Genomic DNA, 13,502 nt, shown 5'->3' with positions numbered 1-13,502 from the left:
TGTTTTTATTTCTGTAACATGAAGTCTATTTTATTACAAATTTGTCAATAAAGGTGATTTTATTTTAAATGCAAGAGAAAACAAAACAAAATAAAAACTTAGAGAACCTCGAGAAGGACACAGCCCTGCTGAGATCTTGATGTTTGGCCTCTAAACCCCACTTTAGAGCATTGACTTGCTCCAGAATGAAAGATAGAAATTTGTGGGTGATAAGCCACCAGGGTTTGTGGTAATTGTTTACAGCATCAAGAAGAATTAAATAAGTGCTTTTAAATGCTAAAATTAGCAGGTTACATGAAGACGCTCCCCATTCCTTTCCTGTTCACAGGTCTTGGATTCGGATAGCAGGTATAGACCATCTGGTTTCTGGGTAAAATTAAAACTATTCAGTTTTGCTATGGTCTGAAAATACTGAATATTGGGTTTTGCAAATATAGTTTTACCTGGGATAATTATCTAAGTAACTAAGGATTGAATTATTTTCTAAATAGCACAGGTCATGGGCTACTGCTATGAAAAGCTTATGTGTCCTTTTAAGGCTTTAGATTTTTTTAAAACTAAAGAACTTGCACCTGGTAGTGGTGCAGTGGATAGAGCACTGATCTGGGACACTGAAGACCTCAGGTTTGGAACTCTGAGGTCTTCAGTTTGAATGTGGGTTCATCCAGCTTGAGCATAGGGTTGCTAGCTTGATTGTGGGATCATAGACATGACCCCATGGTTGCTGGTTTTAGCCCAAAATTGTTGACTTAACACCCAAGCTTGCTGGCTTGAGCTCTAGTTTGCTGGCTTGAACCCTAGTTTGCTGGCTTGAGAGGGGTTACTGGCTTGGCTAGAGCACCTTGGTCAAGGCACATAGGAGAAAGTAATCAATGAACAACTACGGTGCTGCAACTATGTGTTGATGCTTTTCATCTCTCTCCCTTCCTGTTTGTCTGTCTATGCCTGTCCCTTCCACCTCCTCTTTCTTTCTCTCTCTCACTAAAAAAAAATAATAAAATGAATTAAAACTGAAGAATTTGCAATAAAATTAGCACACCTCCCAGAACTCCAGAAGGACCATACCTATTCAGTAGTAGAGGAATCCCAGGCCACATGTAACTGTTGGCAGTCCCACTTCCATTTGGGAATCAGGAAACCCCAAAAAGCTCTCAGCTGGACAAAAAATTGAGTATTATCATTTTGGATTTTATTTAAATTAAGATTTTGGATATGTAGCTTTTAATATTCACGGTTATAGAAAATAATCTTGAACTTCAATTCCTTTGATCTTTGAATTTTAATTTTCAAAGTGATTTACAATTTTAATTTATACTTCTCCTTTGGAAATTTATAATAAGAGGGGACTTATATTTAAATTTGGTTAATTTCTATATTATTTGCCTGCTATTATTAGAGTATATGTTTCAGCTTTTTATAGGCTTTTATTTTCAGTCTTATGTATGGTTTTACTTAAAACAGAAAGAATAACAGTGAGTTTCAGATGATGCCTTATCTGCCCTGTGCAGCTGCTTAGCTTGGAAAGGATGGTAACTTCCGTTGCAAATTATCCACCATGACGGAAGACAAGCTCAGGTGGACTGGTAGTTCTGTATTTCTAGAGGTCTTATCGTTCATTGAGTCATTTGGTAATTTTTTTATATATCCAGAAATTCACTATAGACAAATTTTATCATCCACAGACTTATGTACATAATTGTGATGAAATATACTCTTAGAAAAACATTTTCTATTTCTTTTCTCAATGTGTGTAGATAGCCTATTATGTACCATGCATTCTTAAATGTTGGATAGTGTGGGAAGGAAAATAGAGACAAAAAATACTCGTATGTTTGAGGATGACTTGTCCTTAGCATGGACTTATTTAGAATAGAGTTCTGATCCATAGTACAGGGTGCTGAAAACAAAGAGTGGAGTATCCACCAGAGTCCCCAGGAAGACCTGAAAAAGGCAGTGTCTGGAAACAGCCTCCTGAATGGCAGCAAGAAACCAACCATTGACTTACATAGTGATAGATTGGCAAAAATAACCAAGTATTCTGAGTTCAGCTATGTTTTCTTCTTTGTGAGAGGAAATATGCTCAGGGTTTTCTACTTTTTCCCTTATGGTCTTACCACTAGCAGAACTTTTCAGGAAGATCTAATTCTGCAAAGTATCTATAGACATAAACAACTCCAAACCTGGTCTCTATTTGTAGTAAAGGTGATATGTCAACCTCCATCTTTACTCTTCGTTTTATTTATCAACTTATTCAGTCGTTATCAGGGAGGAAGAATGCTATTTATTGATGTACTTTAAGAACTCTAATATATTTTTATATTAAAGACTATAGTTTACAAAAATGCATAGTATTTTAAACCAGACCATAAAAGTTTGAAAAAGTGAAGATGCCCAGATAAATACATGCGTGTATGCTCACAAACACACTCTCCCTTTCTCTCTCTCTCTCTCTCTCTCTCTCTCTCCTATGCTGGATGTGAATGAGTTTGTGTTGTGCATTATTTAGGTATATTACTCTTTTGAACCAATAAACTTCAAAAACCTGATATGGTTATGTAAGAAAATGCCAAGGATAGAACTTGCTCATGAATATGATGGCAATCATCAGGGAAACCTGTTACAAATGCCAGAAGCAAGAGAAAATAAGTAGTAGAGTGCAATAAAGATCAAAAACAAATCAGCCAAGGCTGGTGGGAAGTCACTGGAAAATGACCTTACATTTTGATTCAGTGTAATTTCCTGGAAAATCCTTCTCTCAGTTTAAGTACTGATGCCATAGGTTTAATGACAAATCTTTAACAATATAACAGGATTTCTTACATTGGTTTCTTGATTCATGCTGGCACATTTGTACAATATGATATCCTAGTGTTAGTGGAGAGCACAGGGGACAATACCCAGGTTAAGTATCATATTTTTGCAGACAGGAAACTATCTACTTGTTAAAGCAGAAATAATTTTGAGCAAACACCCAAAGCACTCTAGAACAAGAAACTCATGGAGAAAGTACAGCAGACAACCTGACTAATCAATTGTCTGATTCCTTATCGTCTGTGAATCTTTTCCAATTCTGTTAATTACAGGCTGTTTCTAAAATGATTCTAATTTGGGGCAAAGTTTCATGTATACAGGAATAAGTGTGATATCAGATCTGTGTCACACTGAAGATATAAGAGGGTTATGAAACAGCTAGAAAAATAGACTGACAAAATATAGCCTTTGGGAATTCAGGATAAGATTGAATGCATTTCCTCAAAATATAGTACTCTGAAAAATGTCATGGTGCTCTCATGGGCTTTGTGCTCTCACTTTAACAAAAGTCAGTCTTTAATATTGTATCATTGACCTAATTTAACACCGTGCTGATGCACTGCATTTTCTGAAAATTGTAATGACACCAATTTAAAAACCTCTGAACATGATGATATCCCTTGCATTATGTAAGAACAGGGAAGGTTGTAGCAGCATAGTTAATGGTAACAAGAACAGACACTGGAGCTAGAGTTTCTGAGATTAATACATGCCTTGACCATATCCTGGCATGATATATCAGGAACATTTGGCGCCTTATTTTCCTCTGCCTCCAAATTCAATTAAAATACTTGTTCTTAACCCATAGGGTGGTTATGAGAATAATGTGGCTTAATATTTATAATGCTGTCACAAGTAAATGGTATATATGTGCTAAACTAATTTTTAAAATTAATAATCTAAAAAGAGTCCTCCATTGCTTTGTAAGAATTTCTGATTATCAGCAAACCTAGTTCTGTACCCTTGTTATGTATCATCATAATTTTATTTTATACTTTCATAGAACGTATTTAATCTTACAAAATTTTACTTACTGTTTACTACTTAATGGAGTACAAACACCAGGACAGCAGAGTCATTATTTATCTTATTACCTGTGATTACATAATGGCTAAAGACTGCTTTAAACCTGTTACCTGATAAATACAGGTGAGCAAAAGTTGTGAGTATGTAAAACAAAGTTAATAAAACTATTGTAGTAATCATAATCTGCATGTCTTTCTCCATAAAAACAACTTTAAATCTAAAATTTCCCACTCCTGCATTTATTAAATATGTGATTGAAATAAAAATGATTCATGCTTCAGATAATCCTTGATATGTGAGTACAAGTAGCTAGAACAGTACTCAGTAGGCACTCATTGTTCCTTGACTTGAATTGACTAATGCTACTCTAAGCTACTCAAGTCAAAAGATCAGACAGTTACTAAATGCTTCCACGTGGATCACTCAACATGTTTTCTATAGTCATGACTGTAATGGAAGCAATGCCTAAAGCTGCAAGGTAATGCAGGGTGAGAGTGATTTCTGGACCATTCCTGTTCCCTTCTTATGCTACTTCAAAGCTTCTCAAGGATAGTAACTGATTTTCCAATCTGAAAGAGTTCTGATGAACTTGCAGGGTCATTGCAGTTCTATATATCTAGAAGACCCAATCTTTAGATTAAAATTAGTGTGTGAGGTTTTGGACATTATGAAAACTCTATATGCATTTTTATGGCAGAATACACTTCTAAAAATGTGTAGTTCATTTTTAAAATAACATACAGTAAACTTGACTCTTTTTGATGTACAGTTCTATAACTTGAACCATATATACATGGTTTAATGATATTAATACTACCATAATCAGTATAGAAAATATTCCATAACCCCAAAATACTCCCTTATGCTGTCCACTTATAGTCACACCTCTTTCTACCACCCTGAACACCACTGATATGTTGCTATAGTTTTGTCTTTTTATAGTTTTATATTAATACAATCATATAATATGTAATCTCTTTAGTTTGACTTTATTTGCATAACATAATGCCTCTGTAATTCATCAGAATTGTCGCATGTGTCAACAATTAACTCTTTTTTATTGCTAAGATGTTTTGCACTGGAGGGTTTTGCCACTATTTGTGTATTCTCCTGTTTGAGATAATTTGGGCTATTTCTAGTTTGGAGTGATTATAAACAAGCGTTTGTAGAGGGTGTACATGTACCTAGTGTTCTCTACCGAAAGGGTACAGTGATAGTGACAGAGGAGACATTTCAGTGCTCATTAATCTTAAGAATGATGAAGAAGTTAATTATAGTTCAAAAAAGTTTAAAGTCATAAGGTCAAATATATGGCCTAAGATTTTAAAAGAATTCAAATGATTCAAAAGAATGTAACCAGAGGTGAATTAAGATGATTTGAATTACTGACTCTTTTTTAATCTGCATTGTAATTATATGTTACTAAAACATACATCAGGTTTGTATTGACAATCATGTATAAAGATTTTATTTTAAGGTTATTAAGCATAATCGGCTGTAATTGCAAAAGGAGGGCCAGGCCCATGTGTTATAATAAGCCCTTATCAGTGATTTGATGAACACTGCAGTTTAAGTTTGACAGCTCTAAATTTTCAAAATAGAAACCCAGTGCAATGACGACCAATATGTCACTTTAAAGAAAATGATACAAACTAGTCGATTAATATCAGTATGTCATGTCTTCTTACTCTGATTCTTGGTTAACTTTGAAGCATAGTATTTCCTTTATATTCAAGGAAAATCAAACTATTTTCTAGATACCATCATTTTAATTATCTACCAAAAAAGTTATTGTTAATTCATACTTTATTATAAAAAGCATCTATTAAAGTTGACTCTGGAAGAGACTGTCTCCTATTGAAATAACTACAGCTGTGACTCTAGGTGCATCCCACTGTGAAGTAGGAAGCAGTGTACTGAGACTTCTCCAGACCCCAAGGGAAGAAGACAGATCGGTGTCAGCAGGTCTCTAACACTAGAAACTAATTTAGAGAATCAGTCCATGTCTTTCAATAGTTTTACTATCAAATGTGTCCTTTCTATGACAGTGTCCCCTCATTTATTCAAATAAGACTGGATTAGAATGTCTCGTACTGCAATTTAAAATCTCTCCAGAAAAATGTACCTCTTTACTATTTTTCATGACAATCTGATACTATTTAAACAGTGTATGTTTCCCAAGAAATAAGGTATGTATATATGTAGATTAACATTTGATCCATGAAGTAGGAGCGGCCAGAAAGAAGTGACAGATTTAACCTGAGGTATTATAATCAATCAAAAAGGAAATAAGGTACCGTGACTTTTGTCATTATTTAAAGTACTGCTTCTTTCTTAAATAGCACTATTCTTTTTTCTCAAATAGGACTCCAGATGATTGATAGGCATAAAATTCATAGTTCTAAAATGGTACTTTTTCCATTAAGCTATCCTGGTGTAAAGAACTGTGACCGTGATAGGAAGGAAAACAACAGGGGGAAGCCCAAGCAAAGCCTCTGTATTGTTCTTAGGTCCCGAAACTGCCTCCGTTTGCACACACAGGCCTACTGACCTGAAGTGCTTACTTCAGCCAATGAAACAAGGATCTTCTTTTCTTTCTTTTGGAAACCTATGGAGTTATTAAGAATAATATCAATGGCTTTACGAGCATAAATTCATTTTACAAAATGGCTTGCTATCTGTTTCTTTTCTTCACGATTATGTAGGTAAGTAATGATAACAATAGACACGCTATTCACAGATTTTTTAAAAATGTTTTTTAATTTATTGATTTTAGCCATGGAGGGTGGGGGAGGCAGAGAGAGAAACAGAGACAGAGAGACAGGAACAGAGATCTGTTTCTGTATGTGCCCTTGACCAGGGGTCGAACTGGCAACCTCTGTGCTTTGGGTTGACACTCTAACCAACCGAGCTATCAGGCCAGGGCTATTCACATATTTTTAAAGCCCTGAAATGTGAGGTTTAAGAAGATAATATGTTTCCTCACTATGTTCCCTGACTCACTGGAGAAAGACTTATATAATTCATTTTTTTATGGAACGCTTTGACACTCTACCTGAGGATGTAAGCTCGTAATGGTGATTCTTTTAGAAGGGTGAAAATGTCAATTTTATGTTGTCAGAGTTAAAGGAAGTGAATTCCTTTTACTTGCTTTAACTCATAAGCTTCTTACACAAGCTTGCAATTCAAGTTTCCTTACAAAAGATTGTCTGAGCTCCTGGGAATTTTTTTTAACTACTCACTTACGTACTCAGTGAAGAAGAGTTCTACCATCTTTTTGGTTTATGACCCAATGAGGCTTTCTTTTATACCTGCTGTGTTTCCATAAATGCGGAGTAAGTTCAAATAACATTTAAAAGCACATTTGTTAATGGCGTTCTCTATTGCTACTTACATTTAAAAAGTGCTAGACAATCATGACATGATATGTGTCTTTTTGTGAACATTAACATTTTACAATGCTTGAATGAATGTCACATCCCAAGCTTCAAATTTAGTTTAATTGTTATACAGTGTAAATGCAGTTCTATTTAAATTCTCACTCTTATAAACATAAGCATGATTTCCACTTCAGAGACCAAGAAGAGGTGGAACTTTACCATGCATTTTTCAAACAATTTTATTATAATATGAACCAAAAATTAAAAAGAGAGTGATATACTCCTAAATAAAGTTTGCAATGCTTTTCAAAAGACTTATTTTCTCTTTTGCTGGTTCTTTCCATATAAGTGTCTAAGGATCAGCTTCCATGAGTCAGGTGAAACAAGTGAGCTTCTACTTGAGCACTTCAGGGGGATGAAAAGAAAAATCCTTTCTCTTTACTGTCTCTTAGGCAAACTGGATGTCTAATTAACAAACCAAACAAACACACAGCCTTTGTTAGTCTGGTATTTTTATAATACAAACAAACAAAAAAAGAATTTGTTGCCTTAAGCATATTTAATCAAATAGAACTGCATTTTTTTCTTCTGAAAAAACTGTTAAGAAGGAAGGGTATGTGATTTCAGAGTAAACAATTACAAGGCAGGAGGTTTATATATGAGAACAGAAACCTGGAGTGTAAAAACAGACCGGGCACAGAGCAGAAAACTTTCTTACCATTTAATCCCATTGTATATTTGTGGTTTTCTGTTCTGATAAAGCAAATAACTAGCTTTCTAGTTTTTTAATTTTGTGCTGTTAGGGTGAGGGAATGGCTAAAAATTAAGTGAAGGTATATTTGGATTGTTTGGTGGTTTTTGGTAGTTAGTGGGTAAGGATTATAATAACTACAATTTGGGTCCATAGTTGTAACTTGATATATTTTTTTCCTAAACACATATCACTCTTTCTATGTGTTTAGTCTAATTATTATCTCATGCTTTATTTTATAAAGGAGCAAACACATCTAAGTGACTTGCTTAAGACCACAGAAGCATTGCATGGTGGACTCAGAGTTTACAGTAAGGCATTAGGGCTTCAGACCACTACATTTTCTTTCAAGATGCTGTGCATTTAGCATTTTTTTGGAATGACTTTGATATTTACTCTAATTAGAAATATTAAAGGCCCAAAGTGGTGGTGTTTGGAATCTTGATACTAGGATAATCTCTTCTAATGAGATTGGTATTATAATTTCTTCTATGAGATGCTTTTGATTATATTTGTAACATATTTTAGAGAAAATTATATATTACAAAGAACTAATAAATTACTATAAAAGGTGGTTCTCATAATTCCTCAAGTTCTATTTTATTTAATATTAATTCAGAAGTGTTATTTCTCACCCACTCCTTGGATAAACATTGAGTGTTAACCTATTATATAGAAATAAGTTGAATTATCTATACCAGTTATTTAAAGTGATTGGGAAAGTACTTGCTGTGCACTCATTAAAAGGTATCAATACACCAAGGCATAATTATTTTTACTACAAGGGGAACTTTGAGGCCTAAACCAAATCTCTGGAGGAGTATCCCGTAACTTTGGTCCTGCTTTATGGTGTCATAACCTTTTTCTTTTTTAACCTCTACCTCATCTTTTCTGAAAAAAAAAAAAAAAGTTAGCTCACCAGAAATACACACTTGGGAATATCACCAAGAGTAAAGTCATTTGAGGGCTTTATAGATATTTATTTACCTCTAGCCTGCTAATTTTAATAGTCAGGCTATCCAGAGAGACCCAGGAATATAAAATATTCTTAAAATCTTTCAGCTAATTATTTGGGTAGGAATATAAAATTTTCCTGCTTACTTTAAGGAAAGGAGATTAAAATGGTGTGCATACCCTCAAATAAGAAATGCTGATTAGTAATGTTCTCAAAGTTAGAGGAATTCCTTCCTCTCTGATTCCCTTATATATTAAAAAGAAAAAATGGTGCATTCTGAATTGAGGATGTGTGGTTTCTATGGATTTTGGCCAAATAAATGAGCATATTTAGAAAATTTAGAATTGCAGAAAACTCTCTTAGACTATCCCAAATATTTCTTAATGCTAGAACTAAGCTAAACCTGTTGAGGCTTCAAACTCTCCATTTTTACTTAGAAGTCAAACATCATCTCTTGCACCAAATATACTATAGACATCTTAGACTCCTAAAGTTTAGATTACACGACTTCTTCAGGTTTATACATCCAAGTGTCTAAAAGAAAGTTTATATCCAAAAGTGTTCTCTAAAAGTGACATGGCAATAGAAATTAAACCTTGGCAGAAATGATACATCCCTGTACTTCTCAGTGTTCAAATCCATAGTTCTAGCTTTCTGTTTTTTAGCAAGAGAGACAGAGACAGAGACAGATAGGGACAGACAGACAGGAGGGGAGGGAGATAAGCATCAATTCTTCATTGTAGCACTTTAGTTGTTCATTGATTGCTTTCTCATATGTGCCTTGTGCCAGGGACTCCAACCCAGCCAGTGACCCCTTGCTCAAGCCAACGACCATGGGGTCATGACTATGATCTCATGCTTACATCAGCAACCCCATGCTCAAGCTTGTGAGCCTGTGCTTAACCTGGCAACCTCGGGGTTTCAAACCTGGGTCTTCTGTGTCCAAGCCTGTGCTCTATTCACTACACCATCACCTGGTCAGACCATAGTTCTATCTTTATAAAGAGAGCTGAAGTCCATTCTATCTCAGTACTAGTGAAATAGATTCAGTATTGTAAATTTGAAACTTGAGATATTAACCTTTTCAGGGCATCAGAAGAACCATGCACAAATGGTTGCTAGATTCAATTCCATTAATTGAAGGTATTTATTAAAGTTCCATACGGTATAATTTATTGATATGAAATGTTAATGTCTACATTCAGAGAATATCTTTATATTCTTATTCTCTTCCCCCACATTTATTTAATTTATTCAGTGAGAGAAGAGGATGCAGAGAGACAGACCTCATGTGCCCTGACCAGAATCCACCCAGCAAGTCCACTGGGGGCAATGCTCTGACCATGTGGGAGTGTTGCTCTGTTGCTCAGCAACCAAGCTCTTGGTGCCTGAGGCAGAGGCCATGGAGCCATCCTCAAGCCCAAGGCCAACTTACTCCAGCTGAGTCATGGCTACAGGAGGGGAGGAGAGAAAGAGAGAGAGAAGAGAGGGGATAGGGGTGGAGAAGCAGATGCTCGCTTCTCTCTCCCCTGACCAGTAATCAAATCCAGGACATCCATATGTTGGGCTGATGCTAACCACTGGGAAAAACAGCCAGGGCCATATTTTTTAATTCTTGTCACTAACACCTCACATGGTTACCATTTTCTTTTGTTCGTGTGTGTGTGTGTGTGCATGCACGCGCATGTATGTTTAAGAATACTTAAGATAATGAAGCTTTAAAAGACAGATATTCTACTCTATCAGTCTTTTTTAAAGTTATTTTGGCTATTCTTGCTTATTAGTCTCTACAAATAACACTGCTTAATTTTTAAAATTAATTGGTAATAAATTTATTAACAGTTTGAAAGTAATTGAAACCTTGACAATATTGTTTTACAATTCATGAATATAGTCTACCCATTTATTTGATTTATATCAAGAGTGTTTTGTTCTCTTTAAAATTCAGATACAGATCTTATTTAAAAATTATACTGAGTATTTTTTTGATTTGGAACTATGTAAGTAGTAGGTTTAAAGTTTTCAATTTCATCGCTGTTACATAGAAATACAATTTGTAATTGTATGTTGACCTTGTATCCTGCAACATTTCTAAACTTTCATTATATTTCTAGAAGCAATTTATTTCTTCTTTTTTCCTTACTACATTGGCAAGAACATCAAGTGTGATGTCTACAGTAAGGGTAGTAAGAGGACATTCTCACCTTGTTCCCAATGTTAAGGGAAAAACATTTTTTTAACCATTAAGCATAATATTGGGTGTAGTATTTTGTGTGGATACTTTTTATCAAGTGGAGAGGGGTCCCTCCTGTACATAGTTTTCTGAGAGTTTTTACAAGGAGTAAATGATGTAAATTAACTCTTGTTTCCCAATGTAAATATCAAGTCTAAGAATCACTCTTACCAGTCATGTGTTATCTTGTGACAAGACATGTTAGGAGTAATAATTTCCCACATCAAACCTATGAGATGCTTCTCTCAGTATTTGATATATTGACTGGAGAGGGTGATTCTAAAAGGAATACAATACCTAAATATGTACTTCTTCAGCTCTGACAACTTTCCTGAGTTTGAGAACTATATTGATGAGAGGATAAGACATATTTTGGTTATTTAAAAGATAAATTAATATTTAAAACTAAATCAATTACTTTCCTTATACCCAAACCTGTTCTGTATTCAACATCTCAGTCAATGTCACCCAAATATACTCAACATGGTAGGTTTAGAGACCTTGCCTTCAGCCTATCCCTTCATACAATTTGTAATCAAATTCTACCTGTCTCTTATTCATGAATCAGAAAAGAAATTGCCAATGAGTTATTTTGATGCTGTTTCTAGATCCATCTTTGTCTCTTTCTCTTTCAACCTCATGTAATTCTTACTGATGCACCTCTCAAAATTATTTTGCTTTCAAATTCATCCAACAAAAAATTCTGTATATAACAATTTGAAGATGTTTTGTAAAATTTAAAATGATTAAATTTTTTTCCCCTGGATAACATAATATCCAGCATCTTTCCTATTACATGCTACTTTAGTAAACATATTTTTATCAGTTTTCTTTTTGAACCTTCTCTCACTGCTCATCATTACCCTAGCTACATTCCAGTTAAATAAAACCCTTGACTGTATTTAGATGTGCTATGTGCTCTCCAATCACAATACTTTTGAAAAATGCTGTTTCTTATGCTTGAAAGGCATTTTCCTCCTGCTCTGTCTTCTATGTTCTACTCCATTTTTAAGATGTAGCCTAAATGTCCTCACCTCAACTAAGAGTTTCATGGACTTTCTCAGGAAGAACATTCATTTTATATTTTGCTGGGAGGAACTTTGTACCTACACTTATTGGAATATTTCACATGTTGTTTTATGTATATGTGTGTGTATACACGTAAAACTCCTTTGATTATAATTTTATTATATTTGTGATCTCAGCTCCTAGCAACTGCTCCAGACATAGCAATTTGTCAGTTACCTATACCTATTAGTACTAGTATGATATTTCAAAACATTACTTGGTTCGATTATCTTGTATGAGCCTTGGACTCCTCAAGGCAAGCCTAGTTATATAAATATTACTGTTTTCTTTACCTTATACTGTTATTCTAACTGCTAATATGTTGCCATTTTATTTTTCATTAGAACTTTGAATTATATGAATGGAGCTTAATAAAATTCACTATTATGCATTTATTAATATTTTTCCCTAAAAATAATTCTAACATCTATAACTTTAATGCATAAGTTATTATTTTTTATAAAAAGTGACTTGGGAATAGCATAATTTAAAGCACTGTTTATGATCAGTTATGAATAAATTAGCTATTTCCCATTATTATATAGCTTTCTAACATAACATATGTGAAATTATATAATTTTTAAATATTTGGTATTCTATAAACCAATCTGGAAAAATATTTTACAAATATTTATAAAAGTATACCATTAACAAAAACTTAAATTCAATAGCATTCACTTCTTCAATATTTTAAAATACTTATGTGTAACAAAATGTAATAGATACAAATAACTGCTTTCATAACAGAAGGAAAGATATGCAATAAAAATATAAATAGAATAAAAAGAGGTGATAATGATAAACTTAAATAATGTTTATTTTTAGGTTTTATTCACTCATTTAGTATAATAAATAACCTGTGATGTGTTTTTGCAAAAGTTGGTATTTATTTAAATTCATACAACATAGTAGAAACAATACATTATTTATTCCTTTATTCTTGACTAATAGCTTGACCTCAATAAATAAATATTTTAGAAGTTTAAATTCAACTGTACTAAATAAGCAGTTTACTCAAACTTTTGTATTGTTAACCAAATAATTTGTTTCCTATTAGAAATCTGTATGAATCATAAAGCTTAAAATTCATTGTAATAGACATGATTAAATTACTAACATAAATATTTTATTCAACATATTTTTGAAGTATAAAGAAATATCTGGGAAAAATTATATATTTTATGTATCTAGGAGATAATTTGTGACTTTTTAAGTCATTTAAATTATCTAAATATAAGTTTAATCAAAGTGTACCTAAGTGATAAATGTAAAAATTTT

The sequence above is a fragment of the Saccopteryx leptura genome, chromosome 4 (genome assembly GCF_036850995.1).
Source record: "Saccopteryx leptura isolate mSacLep1 chromosome 4, mSacLep1_pri_phased_curated, whole genome shotgun sequence".
NCBI classification, from domain to species: Eukaryota; Metazoa; Chordata; class Mammalia; order Chiroptera; family Emballonuridae; genus Saccopteryx; species Saccopteryx leptura.
The sequence above is the reverse complement of the archived record's forward strand: the minus strand, read 5'-3'. Positions refer to the sequence as shown.